Source organism: Chelonoidis abingdonii, chromosome 3 (genome assembly GCF_003597395.2).
Source record: "Chelonoidis abingdonii isolate Lonesome George chromosome 3, CheloAbing_2.0, whole genome shotgun sequence".
Classification (NCBI taxonomy): domain Eukaryota; kingdom Metazoa; phylum Chordata; order Testudines; family Testudinidae; genus Chelonoidis; species Chelonoidis abingdonii.
The window spans coordinates 21,118,453-21,139,892 of NC_133771.1; positions in this window are offsets into that span (position 1 = coordinate 21,118,453).

Here is a 21,440-nt window from a genome sequence, read left to right on the forward strand (position 1 = left end):
AAGTGTGTGGAGAGTTTCGCCTTCCCCACAGCGGGTTGTGGGGGCTTAGTTGGGGCAAACATGGAGCAGTGCTTGGCTATGATGTCGCAGCTCATTATGTAAATGTGGGGCAGATGTCCAGTGCAGATACTCCATAAAGAAGAGAAACAGTGTCAGATACAAGGGATTGATAAAGGATTTAAAAGGTGGTATTTGTTAAAGGAGCAGAAACAGGGTGGGGGTTTAGGGCTCCTATGACTGGCATGGCAGGGAGCCACGCCCACCTCCTTTATCACCAACCCCCAACCCTCAGTCAAGAGGGAGGTGAGGTCCCAGCAGCAGGTTGGCTGGTGTCAAGGATGGGTAAGGGGGAGGATTGTTGGAAGCCTGCTGAGTATATATGAAAATGATCATGGAACTACCTGCACTGTACACTTATCTGCCGGGTACTCCCAAACAGTTAAGAATAAAGTTGTGGCCTAATTAAACCACATCCGGTACCTCCTGTCTTTGTTCTGGCATAGCTGGACACTGTGTACTTGAGGGTGTTCATATGTGCATTATTGAGACTAGATGTTCACAGCATCATTTTCATAGGGATATGATGAAACAAATGAAGGTTATTGACTATAATGGATCCAACTATTTATTGTGCTAATTTGGCAGCTGAGTATTGGCAATGTCTGCATTGTTACCATAAGGGATTTTCTTCCTTTAAAAATAATCTCTATGCTAACTGATTTTCCAGTTTAAAAAACTATTATTGTGTTTTTCCCCAGATTACTCAGATTTTGGTCCTTAAATATATTTACACTAGAGCTGTGAATTAATCGCAGTTAACTTAAGTGATTACCTGAAAATATATTAACTCAATGAAAAAAATTAATCATCATTAACCAAAGTTTTAATCACATTGTTAAACAAAAGTCTCAATTGGTATTCTATTCATTATAAATATTTTGGATGTTTTTCTACATTTTCAAATATATTGATTTAAATAACAATACAGAATACAAAGTGTACAGTGCTCATTTAATTTTTTTTGACAAATATTTATACTGTAAAAAAGATTAACAAAAGAAATAGTTTACATTGAACAAACTTGTTTGAGTGATTGGCTTAACAAGTAGGACTGAGTGGACTTTGTAGGCTCTAAAGTTTAACATTGTTTATTTTTGAATGCAGTCATGTAAAAGAATTCTTCATTTGTAAATTGGACTTTCAAGATAACGAGATTGCCCTACAGTATTGTATGAGACGAACTGAAAAATGCCATTTCTTTTGTTTATCTTTTTTACAGTGCAAATATTTGTAATCAAAACTATAAAGTGAGCACTTTACACTTTGTATTCTGTATTGTAATTGAGATCAATATATTTGAAAATGTAGAAAACATCCAAAAATATTTTAAAAAATGGTATTCTATTGTTTAACAGTGCAATTAAAACTGTGATTAATCACGATACATTTTTTAAATCATTGACAGGCCTAATTTACGCTGGTCAACACAAAAATCTCAAATTGTAAGACTTACAAAAAAAGCAAGCCAACAAACAAAATCAAAATCTCTGAAAACTCTATATTTGTGCTTTTACAACTTAAAAATAGTCACAGCAATTATTGTCCCCACTATGCTTTCTGAAAACTATACAGTGTAACAGCACTACACCATTTTGATAGTTCACAATTGCAAGTCTGCTTTCCTGATCCAATTTCAGCTTGATATTTCAGCAATAGATCATATCACAAAAACCTAGCAGTCAGCAGAATCAGCGTAATTCCCATATTTAGGGCCCTGTCAACAGACAAACAAAATATAAAGAAAATATTTTTAAAATCGAAGTGCTGTTAAATGAATATTTGCTATCATGTCAGAAAGTATGGTTGACTAGAGGGGCTGCTGGCAACCGCATATATTATTGTCCCTGAACTGTGGCTATGAAAGGCACTAATATACAACAACACTACCCACATAAATACATTAGGTATAAAGAAACCTACTTTTTTCCTTCAAAACAGCATTAACATTTTGCTTTCGTCAGATTAATATGCCTTAGCATGCAAAAATACAACAAAACCAAAACTTTTGTTTGTGCTCCAGCTTTTTATCATGCTGCTGCCTCTTTTCAAGTCACTCTTATGTATGTTTATTTTTTTAAGGAAATTTAATGCATGGATTGACAGTTCTGGAAACACAACGGGAACAGCATAAGCATCAGTTTTGCAAGCCTTTGCAAACTGCCTTGCAGTGGGATTAAGAGAGAAACTCAGTCTATTAAAAATCTTAACTTCTGTCTTGAGAATGCCAGTTATTACATACCTGTCTGTTAAGATCACTGAGTTGTGTCACAATGGCCTCTGAAATTCAATTTCATGGGAGCCATTTACATATGCAGATGGAGTTTTTACCACTAATTTCCCACTAAGGAAAAAAGGTCCTGTTACCCAGCCAATCATTTATCTATCAGTCAGTGTCTGCCCAGTGTTCTGAAAATACAGAGCATTATTATTAGGCCTGTCAAGCAATTAATTTTTTTTAATTGTGATTAATCACACTGATAAAGAATAATAGAATACCATTTATTTAAATATTTTTGGATGTTTTCTACATTTTCATATATATTGATTTCAATTACAACACAAAATACAAAGTGTACAGTGTTCACTTTATATTTTTATTATAAATATTTGCACAAGAAAACACAAAAGATAGGTGAATTGAAAAATACTAATACAAATAATGTAGTGCAATCTCTTTATCATGAAATTTGAACTTACAAATTATGTACAAAATATAACTGCACTCAAAAATAAAACAATGTAAAACTTTAGCGCCTACAAGTCCACTCAGTCCTACTATGTGTTCAGCCAATCACTCAAACAAGTTTGTTTACATTAGCAGGAGATAATGCTACCCCCTTCTTGACTACAGTGTCACCTGAAAGTGACAACAGGTGTTTGCATGGCACTGTCATAGCTGGTATCGCAAGATATTTACGTGCCAGATGTACTAAAGATTCATATCTCCCTTCATGCTTCAACTACCATTCCAGAGGACATGCGTCCATGTCGATGACAGGTTCTGCTCAATAATAATCCAAAGCAGTGTGGACCGATGCATATTTATTTTCGTCATCTGAGTTAGATGCCATCAGCAGAAAGTTGATTTTCTTTTTTGGTGGTTCAGTTCTGTAGTTTCCACATCGGAGTATTACTATTTTAAGCCTTCTGAAAGCATGCTCGACACCTCGTCCCTCTCAGATTTTGGAAGGCACTTCAGATTCTTAAAACTTGGATCAAGTGATGTAGCTATCTTTAGAAATATCACATTGGTACCTTCTTTGTGTTTTATCTAATCTGCAGTGAAAGTGTTCTTAAAATTAACAACATGAGCTGGATCATTATCCTTGCTTACTGTATCATGAAATATATGGTAGAATGTGGGTAAAACAGAGCAGGAGAGATACAATTCTCACCCAATTTGTTGTTCAGTCCCAAATTTAAATTAACACTTTTTTTTTTTAACACGATGTGTATCAGGCAGTGGTATCTCATAGTCCTCTGTTAAAGGTGACTGATATTATATAAGGGCATACGAATGTGTTAGAATATCTGGCCAGTGTAAATTTATCTTGCTTATGCCAGCTTACAAAAGTAGCCATGCAAATACCTGTTCCTCACCTGTTAGGTGAACACTGTAAAATAAGAAGCTGGCAGCATTATCTCTCTTGCAAATGTAAACAAACCTTGTTTTTCCTTACGCAACTTGGCTGAACAAGGAAAATCAAGATGAGTGGACTTGTAGCTCTAAAAGTTTATATTGGTTCTGTTTTCTTGAGTGCAGTTTATGTAACAAAAAAAAATTCTACCCATTTCCGTAAGCTGGCACTTTACAGTCATAAAATGATTGCCACCTTCAGCTGGCTTTGTATTAAAGTGAGAATTGAAAAATACTATGTTCTGGTTTATCTTTTTTATAGTGTAAAAATTTGTAATAAAATATATAAAGAGAGCACCTGGTACACTTTGTATTTCTGTGTGTACGTGAACATCAATATATTTTGAAAGTAGGAAACATCAAAATTATTTTATACATTTCAATTGTATTGCTATGTTTAACAGTGTGATTAAAAGTGTGATTAAAAGTGTGATTCATTGTGATTATTTTTTTACGTTAATTGACAGCCCTAATTATTACACAGGTGGTTGGAAAATAAAAATTTCCATTTTGTGAGACATTCCACCATTTCAGAATTTGTCACAGAGTCCAAATTCAATTGTTTTTCATTGTTCAAACATCTTATTTCTATAAAATTGAATAATTTCATTCTGATAAGGCAAAAACATTTAATTTGAATAATGTGAAAACAGAATATAAATTCATAGGTGAAATATTAAATAAATATAAATATTTAAAAATAGAAATCAAAAATAAAATGAAATAAGATCAAAATAATTCATTTGGACATTTTTCCTTTGAAAATTTTGTCAAAATTGACAAGTCTCAGCAAAACATTTTCTGATGGAACTCTATTTAATGAAAAAACTTTTCAGCCAGCTCTAATTCTTATTATTCCACGTGAGAATTCGGCTGTTACACATGGAGGTTCACGGGTTAATGCACAGGGAAGCAGAGTTACAAAGGATTGGCATATCTCTGCAATAATGGAATTTCCCCAATTGGTTTGCAGACCTTTTCACATATTTACATTTTAATATCTCTTCCCCACCCCCCAGGCTTTCTCAGGGTTCTGTCCTTGTTACGGGGCTAGATTGTGCTTAGTGCTGTGTGCCTGCCCAAGGAGACAGTCCCTCAGCCCAATGCATTCCTTTGTGGATTTAGGGCAAACATTCAGTCTTTATGCAGGTGGTACACAAGGAAATAGGAGTCTTTCATTCTGACAAGAGATGTCTAAACTACACAGAAGAGAAGAAACAAGGGTAAGGCCATGATCCGTCCTCTCCTACAGTGGCCGGAGGAACTGGACTGTCTGAATGGGAGAAGTGTAACCCACATACCTCCTAGGTGTGGTGCTCTGTCTCCCTCTAGTGGCACAGAGACCAATTAGAGAATAATGAGTGTGCTACTGCATTAATTAAGTGTCCCATGGCTTTTAGCTCATGCAGTAGTGACTCATGCATTTAGCTCCAGAAGTCCCAGATTCAATCCGGCCCGCCGATGACCGGGGTCTGTCGATGTTACAAGCATACTTCTCCTAGCTGAGGAAGCGCATCCAGAGCTTCAGAGACTTCACAGTCGATATCCTGGATGAGCCCTCACTTGTAACGCTGACAGACCCTGGTCATCAGCAGGCGGGATGAAACCTGGGATGGCTGGAGCTAAATGCACGAGCCTCTACTGCATGAGTTAAAAGCCAGATGGCACTTAGCTAAGGCTGTAGCAGACTCAATCTTTAAGTGGTCTTGGTGTCACTAAAAGGGACAGAGCACCACACCCAGGAGGTGTGTGCATTACAGAAGCACTGACTATAAGCAGTGAAAGGGCCCAGCAGACCCTACAAGGATGCATTAAGTGGAGATGAAGACTGAAATATGTGATTAAAGCACTGGCTGGAGATCTGAGTTCAAATCCTGGTTCTACCATAGACTTCATATGTGAGCTTAGGCAAATCACTGAATCTCTCTGTGCCTCAGCTTGTCATTCATGAAACGAGGCTAATACTACTGCCTTATTTAGATTGCAAGCCTCTGAGGGCAGGAACCATCTCTTACTATGGGTTTGTGCAACACCTAGTACAATGAGAGCCCATTCTTAGTTGAGGCCTGTAGGTGCTACGGTAATACAAAGGAATAATAGTAGTAATAATGGGTACATCTTTGCAGTGCTCCTGGAGGCTTGTGCTTGCATAAGCAACAATGCCGCTGGTGCAAAGCCAATCCATGCTCTAAGTGCCACATGGCTTTTAGCTCATGCGGGGGGGGGGGAGGCCAAACCTGTGGCTCCGGAGCCACATGCGGCTCCTTGTATAGGCACCGACTCTGGGTCTGGAGCTACAGGTGCCAACTTTCCAATTTGCGGGGGGAGTGCTCACTGCTCAATCCCAGGCTGTGCCACAGGCTCTGCCCCCACTCCACCCCTTCCTGCCCTCTTCCCTGAGCCTGCAATGCCCTCACTCCTCCTCCTTCCCCTCCAAGTCTCCTGCATGCCAGGAAACAGCTGATTAGGAGGGGAGGGAGGGAAAGGTGCTGATCGATGTAGCTGTCGGTGGGCAGGAGGTGCTAGGAGTAGGGGGTGGAACTAATGGAGGAGGAGTGCTGCTGACATATTAATTTGGCTCTTTGGCAACGTACATTGGTAAATTCTGGCTCCTTCTCAGGTTCAGGTTGGCCACTCCTGCAGTAGAGGCTCATGCATTTAGCTCCAAAGGTCCCAGGTTCGATTCTGTCCACTGAGCTTAAAGCCACAGTCTAGCCCATAACCTTGAAAAGAATAAGAAAGATGCTACATAGCTGATACAGACAGTAGCAGTTCAGAAGGATGAGGGGTCCCCCCCAAAGATAGCAGTCAGATATGGATCAGCTGCACCATTCAGTGAATCAGAGTTCACCTGGGATAGTAAACAAAAAGGTTCATGAATTCATCCACCTTTCTGAAGGATTAACAGTTTGCACCACCACCATTGTGAAATATAGCCTGAGAATGTAGATTTTCCCTCTTCAGCACTTTGAATGGATTGTGTTATTTCATGGCTCTTGCTGCTATTTGAGGTATCTTCTCTCTGCCTAGACATCATCACTGGCCTCCATGATTATCTATCCTGTCATCTCTCCCTGCTAATGTGGGCATCATTGCAGATTGAGAAGGGCAGCAGATAGCAAAAACTTTAAGGCTAAGTGGATAAGTGAGAATGCATGGGAAAGGACAGTTAACTGAACTTGACATTGTAGGTGACATTTCTAATTTCCAAAAGCCTTTCAGCCCTTATGAAATGGAAAGAATGACTGTTTCTATGAAAGACTGGCAGACCCATCTGCCTTACAACAAATGCTAACAAATTAAATCCATAATGAAGGTCAAAGAAAGGCAGGGTAGTGTTTGTCAGAGTTTGTAACAGGTCTATACAGTCATGACGGGTGTGGAGAAAGTAAATAAGAAAGTGTTATTTATTCCGTCTCCTAACACAAGAACTAGTGGTCATCCAATGAAGTTAATAGGCAGCAGGTTTAAAACAAACAAAAGGAAATATTTCTTCACATAATGCACAGACAACCTGTAGAACTCTTTATTGTGAAGGCCAAGACTGTAACAGGGCTCAGAAAAGAACTAGATATGCTCATGGAGGATAGGTCCATCAATGACTATCAGCCAGAGTGGGCAAGGATGTAAAACCATGCTCTGAAGTGTCCCTAGCTTTGTTTGCCAGAAGCTGTGAATGGGCGACAGGGGATAGATCACTTGATGATTACTTGTTCTGTTCATTCCCTCTGGGACACCTGGCCTTGGCCACTGTCAGAAGACATGTTACTGGGCTAGATGGACCACTGGTTTGAACCAGTATGGCTGTTCTTACATTATGTTCTTAGAAGAACAAACTGAAATAAGTGGGAAGATACCTCCATGCACTGGACCTAAATTTTGGTGGGTTCTGTGTGTCTGTGGAAGGGATTCCAGGGCCCGTTACCCTCTTTCATTCCATTGCAGGAACTGGGGTCATGCAGTCCTTGCAAAGGACACTGAGCATTGGGTTTCACATGTCTCCCAGTGTTCTAGATCCACAGAGGATTGAGTATATTGGTAGGCTGGAGACAACCCTTTAACTCAGGCTGCAAAAGTTCTACTTTCTCTCTCAGCGTCCTAAGTTTGATCCCCTCTTTTGTGACAACCAACAAGATGGTTGTTACACTTGCAAAGAAGATGAGTGTGTACTTGTACAATGCAGCTAGAAGTGTGATTACAGAACATGTAGACATACCTCAGTTAGTCTTAATCTCACTAGTTTGGGCACCAATAGCAGTGAAGCTACTGCATCATGGGATAAACTGCCAGAGTATGTACCCAGGCTCCCTGACATACTTGTAATAGAGCAGCTAGCCTGTACTGCCATGGCTTCACCGCTGATGATACCCAAGCTACTCAGATTAAAACTATTTTAGGTATATCACACCTCTGATTCGAGGGTATTTACTCTATCTGCGGCTAGTGCTGCTAGCCACCTCGGAGGGGACGGGACCCCGCCAGCACACTCCACAGGCTGGACTCAGATTACAGCACATTCTGTACCCTCTCTAGAATCCTTAAAAGTCCCCAATCTGCAAGTATTATTACTGCAAATAAACTGACTGGAACATAATTTGACTCCAATTCTGTACTTTCTTGTAACAACCCCTTCACATACTGTGTTTACAGGTGAAAAAACAATCTTCCTGCCATCTTTCAACCACTTTTAATAGTGAAGATAATAGCCAGTGGTAGGATCCAACAAAACACACTCCACCTTTAACTTTCTATTATTATGATTGTATGGAATAACCGTTCAGCGTAGGAGTGCTTTTTCTTTGGCAATTCCCACCACTTTGCCAAATAATCTTGAGTGCGCATTTTCAATTATATATGCCATTTAAACAAGATTGAGCAGGAATAGCTAATTTGTTTGTTTTGAATGACTGTTGCAATCATTCGCTAAACAAGATCAAAGTATTATACCAAACTCATGAAGACAACAATATCATCGGAGCTGAATTGTGATGTGTGGAATTTCTGTTTTCTCTACCAGAGATATCCTTACCCAGATGAAATGCACAGATATTAAAATATTCTTCCAAGCTCAAGAGCCTTAAAACAAATTATAAATCAAGAGCTACCACTGGATGGAAGGAGACTCCTGTTCTATATGGCACATAGCAATAGTAGACAATAGTTTAGGAAATGAAGGAAGAACATTATACCCAGCTGAGGGATAATGAGAGCATAGGCAGCACAGAGGTTATGTATGTGGGGAATGCCTACGTTTCTCCCGTGGAGGAACATGGAGGGGAAGGGGCATGGGGCAAGCGGTAATGCAAGGCAGTCTGTGTCTGCCAGTCAAGTTTGCCCACATGGGCTGTGTAAGAGGGGAGGGCAGGGAGCAGCTCCTTTTGACTCACCACACAGCCCACGTGGCGAAACTGACCTGCAGGCACAGAGCGCCCGGTGTTGCTGCTTGTTCCCCTCCCCATCAGCCCTCTGCGGGGGGCAGCCAGGTGTTCTCTGCTATCAGGTCAGTTTCCCCCTAATGGTAAATTCCTCCCTGGTGGGCAGGAAAGCAGTGACCCATAGATCCAGGAGGCTGAGCTGCTTTCCCAGCTCTGTGCCGTGTACAGCCCAGGTGAGTGACAGAGTGAATTCCTCATGCAGGAATTGGATTCTGTGCCTGGCTCAGCCTCTTGGGGGAGGAGGGGGAAAACGGGACTTCCTCTTTTCCTGGAGCAGCTGGGGCCAAGTCAGACCCGCCAGGAACCTCCACAGATGCAAGAAGTGCCACACCCCTCCCCTGTTTCCTGCTCCCATCACTCCTCAGCCGCAGGGGGGAGGAGTCACTGTATAGCAAGCTGTTCCCGCGTCCACCAAATCACCCTGCATTTGGGCCCCCCCTACACACACAGAATCTCCCCCACTGAGCCCTCCACACCTGGACCCACTCGTTTACCGCCTCCCTCCCCCCGCACCTGAATCCCTACCCAGCCAAGTCCCCCTGCTGAGCCCAAACCCCAACCCCCAGATACCCTGCCGAGTTTCACCCCTCCAGCCCCTTGCCCCCTCCAAATATAGATGTCAAACTACGGGATGAAGGGAGAGTATAAAAGAATATTATACTGGGAGGATATACAGGGGATATAATTTCTAGACTACATTAAATTCACAATCTTTGTTTAAAGAAATTACCCACCACATCTACCTCCACTTTTAAAATTGTCATTCTTTCCCCAATTCCTCTCTAGCTTCCCAATTTTGCTTTATCTGCAAAAATGGCTTTCCCCGCCACACTCAAGAACTTATGCAAACATTAATTTGCATATGTTTTCAATGTCAAAGCCTTCTTCGCTTAAAAAAGGGCCCTCTTTCACTCAGAAAAGCAAATGTGCTTGAAAACTCATTTTCATTGGAAAATGGGTCTATTTTTGCTTGAAAAACGTGTTGCAATTTTTAGTCAAATGAGCCCATTTTGGTGCATGTAATAAAGTGTCCCAAACCTTGAATTGTCACCAGCTTTGCATTTCATTAAGATTGCTTTGCTAATAATTAGCCAATTTGGATTTTACCCAGAATACTGGGTCTAATGTTTTTCATCTCTCAAAAATAGTGGCTAGTGATCTTCATTAACAATATACAGGCCAGGAGTCTGCTTTTACATCTATGATATTGTACCTCTAATTAAACAGTGCTTTATAGAGCAATGCTTGAGTGACGATTTAATACCTGATTCGAAAAGACGACTGCTTTTTGCTGTCCCGCATGAATGGAGTATTGGTTACAAATGTCCCATCTATAGGCTTGATTCAAGGCCCCCTGAGATCAATGGAAAGACTCTTATCAACTTCAGTAATTATTATTATGATTCTGGCAGCACCTAGAGGTCACAAACAAAACCAGGACTCCACTGTGTTAGGCACTAGAGCTGGCTGGGAACATGTTGAATACACCTTTTTGTCAAAATTGCTGACTAATGAAAATGTATTGATGGGAGGGATGGTTTTTCAGGTCCAGTATGGAGTTTCTGGTCAAAACCAGGAACATCTACCTGCACCAGTATAGCCAATAGCCTGGTGGTTAGGGCATGTCTCCATGGTGTGGAGACCTAGGTTCCAGTCCTTACTCTGCCTGATTCAGACAAGAGATTTGGTCTTCCACAAGCCAGGCATGTGTCCTAATCATTGGACTATTCTAGGGTGGGTGACCTCACCTTTGAATGTTTGTATCTGTCCAGCCCTACTAGGCACTGAACACATACCTAACCAGAGACAGTCCTTGATCCAATGAGTTTACAATCTAAACAGACAAAACAAAGAATGAGAGGGTGAACAAAGGCACACAGAGATTAAGTGGATCTCAAGGTCACAGAGTGGGTCAGTGGTATAGTTGGGAAATAACACCCAGGTCTCCAGAAATTCAGTCCGGTGTCCTATCCACCAGATCACACTGCCAATCCAAAGACCCTTCCAACCCCAAGCATGGATATGGATAGAGACCTCTTTAATGTTTTTAATGAAGTAAACACCAAGGGGAATTGTGTGATCATGGGAGACTGCGGGGTATTGCTAACACAGAGAAGGACCGGGATACCATACAGGAAGATCTGGATGACCTTGTAAACTGGAGTAATAGTAATAGGATGAAATTTAATAGTGAAAAGTGCAAGGTCATGCACTTAGGGATTAATAATAAGAAATTTATATATACATTGGGACCATCAGTGGAAACATACAGAGGGAGAGAGGGAACCTGGGTATTGGTTGATCGCAGATGACTAGAAGCGCCAATCGATATGCCGTTAAAAAGCAAATTGCGGTTTCTTAGGAGCAACAGCGGAGGTATTCAGCAGAGAAGGAGTGGTGTTTAGACCATGTATAGCGTTCTGTGAGACCTATCTGGAATACGTGTTGCAGTCTGGTCTCCCGTAATTTTAAAAGAGAATTCAAACTGGGAACCGGTTCAGAGACTGGCTACTAGGATGATCCGAGGAATTGGAAAATCGCTATTAAGAACTCAAAGAGCTTGCTTTTTAGCTGGCCAAAAGAAGGCTCTGGGGGATATGCTTGCTCTATAAAATATTCGGGCAAGTAACATAGGGAGGGAGAGGAATTAATTTAAGCTAGTACTATTTAGACATTGAGGTAAATGGTACAAACTGGGACACATAGGAAGTTCAACTGAAATTAGATGAAGGTTTCCTACCATTAGAGAATGGAATTCGGATCGCCTACCGAGGATAGTGGGGTGCAAAAGACATACTGGCTTTAAACTAAGCTGATCGTTATGGAAAATGATATGGATGAAGAAGTTTAATTGCAATTGTCTTGGATATACAATAGTCTGCTCAATGGTCTGCGATGGGATGGGGATGGGATGGGAGTTATCAGAGAATCTTCATGACGCTGTGGGGAATCTTGACACAGCGCAGGGTTTAGCTGATCGCCATATTGGGGTGGACAAGTGAATTTTCCTCCAGGGCAGATTAGCAGAGGCTCTGGAGGTTTTTCGCCTTCCCCTGCAGCGTGGGGCATGGGTCGCTTGCTGGTGGATTATCTGCTTGGGGTTTTTATAGAAGTGGATGGGTAGGGTTCTGTGGCCTGCTTTGTGCAGGAGGTCAGACTAGATGATCATATTGGTCCCTTCTGACCTATGAGTCTATGAGTCTATGAGTCTATGTTGAATGTGTACTTCTGAGGCCATAGCTCTCCGCACCCCCAGAGTGCTAGGCACAGCACAAATGTAGAGTAAATAAGTGACCGAGTAAGACCCCAGATAATTTTTTTTGTTGAAGATACAAATAAATAGGCAAGTGGGCTGAGCATAAGCAGGACAGGATAACAAAAATAATAGGATGTTTTATCACGGCCTAGCTGTATGCCCAATTCTTTACCAGCCAGTAGTAGTAATGAATATTTGCCACCTGCCTGGTTGCTATCAGACACAGATACAATTTTCCATACACATTTATTATTGCGGAGGTAAGTATCTTCACTGAGGTTTGGGTCTGATCCTAAGTACTGATAAATAATTGATTCTGCTTGTTAGATATAACAAGATCATAAACTAAGGTGGAATAGCTGTAAGGGGACTGACTTCTTCGTATCAGGAAATCAAGCTTTGGACCTGTAACTTACGGAAAGCCAATGCTTTTAGGGGCGATACCTGAAATACTGTGGCTTCCACTTGTAAATGTAAATTTGCAGTCATCATGACTATTCTACTTATCATGTACTGAGCATGTCCATGTACAGACATAGTCTAATCCTTGGGGAGTACTTGAGACTAGTACTAAATTAATTCTTTTGACCAAAACTTTTTTTTGGGTGCAAAATATGCAGATTCAGTGCCAACAAAAACTTGTGAACAAACTTGTTTGTCTGAGAGATTGGCTCAACAAGAAGTAGGACTGAGGGGACTTGTAGGCTCCAAAGTTTTACATTGTTTTATTTTTGAAGGAAGTTATTTTTTGTATATAATTCTATATTTTTAAGTTCAACTTTCATGATAAAGAGATTGCACTACAGTATTTGTATTAGGTGAACTGAAAATACTATTTCTTTTGTTTTTTACAGTATAAATATTTGTAATAAAAATAATATAAAGTGAGCACTGTACATTTTGTATTCTGTGTGGTAACTGAAATCAATATATTTGAAAATATAGAAAACATCCAAAGTATTTAAATAAATTGTATTCTATTATTGTTTAACAGCGCGATTAATCGTGTGATTAATCACGATTAATTTTTTAATTGCTTGACAGCTCTATGTGGCTAATTTGTATAGATTGGAAGGGCAAATGTTAGAGAGGACAGAGAAGAGGCTGTTGTAATCAAGGCACAAAATAAGGAGAGATTTGATTAGACAGAGAGGAACAAGGTTAAATTCATTTAGATATTGTGCAGTGTGGAAAGGAGAGGGGAGAGTCCAAGATAAGTCCTGGGAGACAGGGAAGATGGTGGTGGTGTCAATATTGACAAAAAATGGGGTGGTGGAAGAGATGTACTAGGAAAGATTCCCAGAGAAGATTATGAGTTTAGTCTGGACCACGTTAAGTCAGATTCCATGGTGGGATGTCCAGGAGATGTCTTCAGAGAAATAGACTTGGTTTGAGACGAGAAAACCACAGCAGGACAAGAAATGCAGATTTGGGAGATGTGATAATTAGGGCTCTGAATCAGGCAAAGAAGGGACTTAAGCTGGGTTTATTACATCCCACATGTGCCCTAACCATTGGGGTATTGGCTATTCTTGGGTGGATGGATCTCTCAATTCCATCCTGGACTCAATAAACCAATATGTTTATGAGAAAACATTTTGGTTTTAACAAATGAATATTTTCCAAGATTTTTTTTTGAAAATTCCTAATTATATTATTAGTCATAATGAATATGGTAGCTGAAGCTGTACAAGCAGATGAGATCACCCAAAGAAAGAGTGTAAATATATATTCTAATCCCCTTTCTCTGAATAGTGAACTAACTTAAAAGACTGTCCACAATAATGCCATCTGGTGAGTCACAGCCATGTCACAGAACGACCTACCCAAGCAAATTGTTGTTAATGCCACGATTAGAATTCAGGCATTTTTATCTCCTAGCCCTGTGCTCACTACTTTAGACCAAGGCAATATTTTATGTATCAAATTCTAAAAGGTTCATTAGAACACACAGGGGGGAAACGCTGGAACAAGAACATAACTGAGTATTTGATTTAAATAAAGCAAACTTGTAGCAAATTATGCACAGAAGGTTCACATGAAAAATCCTACTCATGCTATCAGCATGGAAAGATGCAATGTACAGTTTGGAGCTTTACATGAAAGAGTATACTGGGAATATTTATATAAATGTTTAACAAAATGTACATAAACCTTCATTCCAAAGTATAAAATAATATTTAGCAGTAGGTAGTAAAGGCGGATTCAATAAGTAGGGCTCTTCGTTTTAAGAGTTGTTCCCAAATTTACTTTATGCCCAGTAAATTTGTCTTATAGTCTTTATAACTAAAGCAAGCCAGTACTTCCTCTTCTGATGAAAAAAACCAATCCCTCAGAGCCATTTGCAGAACATTTATGTTTGTCATTTTCATTCTCTTTAAAGCACAGGAAGAGAGTATAAGTTCCAATGAGTGCTGCTGTTTTTTTCCTGATCACTAGGAGATGCCATTGTTTTTTTCCATCGATTTTGGGTCTGTGTGGCCTAATGGGCAGTTTGGGGCTATTGCAATGTTTCATGCTCAAGACTGGATAGAAGTAATCTTTCGCGAAATGCCACAAGCATTATTTGCTAAAGGGCGAATTCTGATACCAGTTATGCCAGTGCACATCTGGTTGAACTCCACTGTCTGAAGTGGAGTTACGTCACATTTACACCAGCCTAAGAGATCAGATTTTGACTTTAAGTGTGTACAATATCATCACAACAAAATAAATCTTATTTAAAAGATAATTGTCTTAACAGACATCAGGTTCTTAACACTAGTAAGCCACACAGAAAAATAATGCTTATCTCTTATAAAACACTTTTCATGTGAAGCTGTCCAAGTGCATTGCTAACATAATTGACATTTTATAGATAGAGAAACTCAGGCACAGACAGGTGAAGTGTCCAGGGCTGCCCAGAGGATTCAGGGGGCCTGGGACAAAGCGAGGGAGCTGCGGCACTTGTATTCACTCGACGGTAGTCCAGGTCTTTGGTGGCATTTCGGCGGCGGAGGGCCCTTCAGTCGCTCCTTGTCTTCGGCAGCACCTAAGGGCCCCCCGCCATTGAAATGCTGCCGAAGACCTGGAGCAACTGAAGGGCCCCCTGCTGCCGAAATGCCACCGAAGACCTGGACCACCACTGGCCATGGGCTTGCAGGGCATTTCGGCAGCAGGGGGCCCTTCAGCCGCTCCATGTCTTTGGCAGCACTGAAGGGCTCCCCCTCACTGAAATGCTGGCAGAAGACCCAGATTGCCGCCAGGCCAGGGCACACGGAGCCCCTGCAGGGCCTGGGGCAAATTGCCCCACTTACCCCTCCCTCTCCCCAGGCAGCCATGAAAGTGCCTGGCCTAAAGTCACACAGAAGGTCCATGTCAGAGGCAGTGATAGTAAGTACCCAGCTCTCCTTATTCCCAAGCCAGTGCCCTATATGCTAGAGCACTGTTCACAACTGGGGGCCTTGAGCAGGTTTCAGGGGGTCCGCCAAAGACTGGGCTTCAGCCCCAGATGGTGGAGCTTGGGCTCAAGAAGGGAGAACCACCCCCGACTCACCTCAGTGGGCCACCCAGCCTGTCTGGGTTGAGGAAACCAAAAATTGCAGCACCACTGCAGAAAAGAGAGCTCCCTTCCCTCTCCCTGGATACTCTTCAGAAATAATCCAGTCCACTACCTCCAAAGAGGCAGTACACATGCCAGTCTGTCAGTTTAGCTGAGAACCCACTTTCCTTTATGTTTATAAATATACTTGTCCTAGAAAAAGGAATGTGGATTTGCCAGTCTGCCTGGGTCCAGCTTTGTAAACCAGAGACAATGACATCTGAGGTAAACACCAGTTATCAGAAGGATGGGAAGTCAGCATGGCGTAGGTTCCCTGGAGCACATGCAGCAGGGGAGAATACACTTCAAAAGAATACATTTCTATAGACCAATAGGAAAGAAAGGAAGAAAACCCCTTTGAAATGGCTCACTTAGGGGACAAAGAACAGCACTTTCTGAATCTGAGGAGCAGAGGGGATCAGGATGCTGATAACTTGATATACGTGAGAAAGCTGCTTAGGCAAAGATTGTAGCTTGCCAAAGTTACGTGTTAGTTGAGAAGTGTGCTATTTTTATTTGGGGTTTTTTTTGTAACCAGACCGGTCACTTTTTCCTCTGGCTTAGTATCACTCACATCCTTTATTAATAAACTTATGCTTAGTTTTAGTACAGACCCTCTCCATGCTACATATTAAAGTAACTTGTGGGTCCTCACTAAACTAACACGCTGGTCTGTACACAGTCCCTTTGGAGGGGCAGCGGACTCAATAATTTCTGTGAGTAACCAGAGAGAGCACTCTGGGGAACTCGGAAACAGGGGTCACTTTGAAGGCAAGGTTTAGACAAGCAGAGTATAGAGGAGTTTGCTGGTGAGGCAGACAGACTGGTGTAGCAGGGAGCTGACACACTTAAGGTCCAGCAAAGCTCTCTTGTCCAGGCAGAGGGGCAACATAGTGTCTTTTGGTTCTGGGCTCTCTGAGGAAAGTGTCACATGCATATCTATATTTCCCCCAAATTTCCTTCATTCTTTTTGCACTAGTGTTTTAGCGCCAATCTTGGCCCTGTTTTACATAGGGATAACTTGGCCATGTGCAAGTACAACTACTGGATTTGTGCATAGGTATTTGGGATTTCCACTTGGAAGATAGATGTGTTCATATTATGTGTGCAATTGCATGTATTAAATATTGAAAATTCAATCCCTCCCCCCCATTTTGAAGTTCAATCAATACAATTATAGGGTGTAAGTTGGGAGAGGGGGGAGAAATGTTTGCAAATTCTACACAAACCCAAAGTAGAATTGGAGAGGTTCACTAATTATGTTGCATCAACACTTTCCGTGGAACAGCAGCCTGCTCTCTTTTTATCACCTCAGAAACACTGCTGGAAAGTCTCCTTTTTGCCTTTGTAAGATCTAGATAGTCTGTTATTCAATTTTATGTTCATTCTTTTGAGCAATTGCAATGAACTATTATAGAATCATAGACATTTAAGGGGAGGAGAGAAACTACAGCCTCTTTCAATCCATCCCACTGTGAGTGAAAGATTATTCCTGCAGTATTTAGACTAATGCTTTGCTCAGCCACTTTTCACTGTCCCAGAATATCTACAGACCTTCCTTATAAATGTTGTCTCATTTAACAATTATTCAAACTGCAACTGCTCATATGATTTCTAAAAGAAAGTTCAGTCACATTAAACCCTTTGTTCTGGCATGCCATTTTAGTGATGCTTTTCTATCTGCTTTGCAGGTGTGCCCTATTGTGCAGGGAGCTGGACAAATAGAGGTAAGCATAAACTCTGGCCAAAGAGCATGTGAACTGATTTCAGATTAAAAATAATGCATCAATTTTATCTGTGAGAGTAATTAACCACTGGAACAATTACCAAGAGTTGTGGTGGAGAAATGAAGATTAGATTTTTTTTCTAACAGATATGGCCTAGAAGCTATTTTTTTAAGTTCTATGCATTGGTGCCAGAACTGGGTGTGGGGGGGGAGGAATGGAAGGGTCCGTTGCCCCCCTCTTTGCACTGTGGGAAAAAAATGATTGTATTGCTAAAGGCCAAGACATTCTATGACATTGGATTGGATGCATTCCTAGATATCCACTGCAATCCTAGATAATCGTGTAATCACGTGATCAAAATTGCATTGTTTCTATCTTTTTGCTTAATAGATATTGTATTGCTTCCATCTGCCACAGACTGTTGATGGTGTTTGTTAGGTTTTCTAAAAATATAAATATATACTTTGATTTTATTTTTATAGAACATTAGAAAAAAATCATTGTATATGGTAGCTCTTATATGGGGACTCGTTTACCTCCATTCAGAATTGTTTGTTGTTATTATTTCCAAGGAGATTTACAATTTAGGGTTACAATTGTTAAACTATGCATTATATATAAACAGGGATGATTCGACTGTAACGTTACAGAATTGAAAATTCCAGTTTAATAAATAATACTAATAGCGCAGTATTAATAGTGGAGTATATGCAGTAAAATGATAAATACAAGTGAAGTATAATACATGAAGTAGAAAAATAAAATGCAATCCTTTGTTTAGAATTAAATTTCTTATTTTTTAATTTTGTTGTATTATACTTATACCGCAAATATTATAAAGTGGCTACATTTTGTATTCTGGTTGTTTACGTTACTATTTATCCCGCAGAGTTCAACTTCTACAAAGGTTCCAGCGCCCTTAGTCCTATGGCCTGTGTTATACAGGAGGTGGTGATGCTAGATGATCACAATGGCATTCAGTAGCAGTGTCTAGTTTTTTTCTTTATCTTTGCTGAAATAGTTAAAATCATAATAAGCAAAAAGCTTTTCTGGGAGCTGTATTGTCCTGTTTCTCTCTATTGACCTGGCAGGAGAATGAGCTGCATTCATAACTCCTGAACTATACTCAAATTAATAATTATCCACTCCTGCAAGGAAATTAAACACACATGTAATTTTGCTCTCCTGAACAACCCCCACTCACAAATCACACCCCCAAAATTCTGTCTGAGTAGGGAATTGAACCCTAGGTCCAGCCAGCAGTCTAACTGCTAGACCATTTTTCCCCTCACTGTTGGCTCTTACAGATTCTACAGCCCCCACTCACACTTCCTCACCGTCACACACACAACTGAGGTTTAATCACAGGGTAAGCGGAATTTTTTTTTTCTTTTTGTTAAACCTCTGGCAGATCCATCACTGCTTCTTAACTCTTACTATATTTCAGTGAAATAGATTCCTATTTGCTGATAAATCAATGTATAAATAAATGCAAAGAAGATCTCAGACAATACTATCTTCCAAAACATCGTTTCCAGGTACCTGGGAATGGAATTTGAGGAACAAGAATTTTATGAAATGTTAAGCTATCTAGTCAGCAATGGGGAAGAACCAATTTCATAAATTCAATCTTACAGATCAAAGATGTGTTAACTTCATTTAAAAAAAAAAAACAGAAAAAGACACTTTGTTTTCTCTGTGTAACCCTATCTTCCTCCCAGTTGGAAAAGAAAGATATAACAGCCTGGTTGTCAGCAGTGAGTTAAGACAGAGGTTGTGTTCTTGAGTGACACAGTACTGCCAACCCAAGCATTCAAAAAGCTAAGAGCCAGGCCCACCCACAGATATGAGAGTTACTTTAAAAAAAAAATCATTAAATTTTAAAAATAGTCATGGAGAAAGGGCATATTTTTGTTCAGGTTTCTGAGCCTTTTGGATGCACTCATGAGATATTTTCAAACTCTCTCTGCATCCATGAGGTCTGGAAGCTTACTTAAAGAAAAATAAAAAGTAAAGCTGACATTCTCATGAAATCATGAGATTCCAGGAGCTTGTGCTTTAGCTAAAAACAGAAACCATTAAAACAGACTTGTAACTGTAAGAAATGGCAATACTATGATAAAACATGCTGCAGAAGGACTTGCAGAGTCAATGACAATTCACAATATAAATTCTTTTGTCCTTGTTTCTTGATAGATTCTTAAGAACGTATGGCAGAGATCTCTGTCTGGATCCTTACTATTATTTATATTACAGTAGCAATTGCAGGACCCAGCTGAGACTGAGATGCCCTATACCAGATGCTGTATAAACACATAAGCAGAGATTGCAAACTCTTCAACCCAGTGACTATCTACATAGATACAAAAAGGGGGAAGGAAGGTAAGGTTATTTTTTTTTATTTCACAGATGGGGAACAGAGGCAAAGAAAAATTAAATGATTCATGTGAAGGAAATCTATGTCAGAGCCAGAAATGAACCCAAATCTTCTGAGTTCCATTGCAAGGCCCTGTCTAGGAGAGCGTCCTCTATCTCAGGCCTTATTCAAAATTTTTGGAAGCTTATCCATACTCTATTTTCAAACTTCTTGGATGTCCGCCATGAGTCTGAAATAGTAGGAAACGTCTCCCTAAATTTTTCAATTCATGATGAAATCCATAATGGATTTCCTTATAGATTAAATTTATGATGCAATTTCCACTATGGTTTATGGCATTTTATCTAAGGAAATCTCTTCAGGATTTCCTTTAGCTTTGTTTTACATCTTCTCTTTAACAGTGCATTACTGCTATGTCTTAAAGTCCACTTTCCATCTAAATCAAAAGCACTTAAATTGCTGTTGTAATTTTTATAATGCTAGGAGTATGAGATTCAACTGAGTGGGCTAGATCCACTGAAGCCAACAAAGTGAAACCAGATATGAATTTGGCCCTGTGCCTATATGCAATGGAAAATATATATTAGGATAGTAAAAAAAAAAAAAATGTTGGAATTATGGGCTTATAAGGGAGAAAATGTGAAATTAAACAGCAATCAAAATCCATAGGTTTTGAAAATTGGCTGAGTAAACCTCATACATATATAGCATTGCCTAAGAAAGCACTTTAAAAGAATCAATGCTGAAGTCTGACTACATTATCCCTGAGAATGCAGAGGTAATGCAACGACATCCTTGAATGCAATATGCTATTTATGTATCTGATTCAACTTGTCTAGACCATGCAGTAGACTCTAGAGACTAAGCCGCAGTCATTCTTTCATTGAATGCAGTTAATGTAAATTTATCACAATAAAGGGCATTGGGATAGAATTTTATGATTACATTCAGTGGTGCATTTTGGAGCAGAACAACATGTATATTAAAATAAGATCACAAGGTATCAATTACATCATTTTGTTTTCTTTTTAAGGTTCAGCTGTGAGCTCGTCCCTTTCGTAGCTGATTAACTTGTGAAATTCATAGCAAATCCTAATTTCTACCATGGAGTTCTCAAATTCAACTCTTTTTAGTCTCAAATTAAAAAATTTTCAGATACACTAAAATGCACTGGGCACCTTATAAACAAGAGAAACCAAAGCTGTCTTGCAGAAGAAGATCTATCTTGATGTGACATGCCGTTAACAGGAGAGGGTCATAAACAAAGCTTGACAAATAACCGTGAGATCAGTTATTCAGTAAGCCCCTGATCATACAAGCACTTACGCACGTGCTTAACTTGAAGTATGTGAGTAGTCCCAGTGGAGT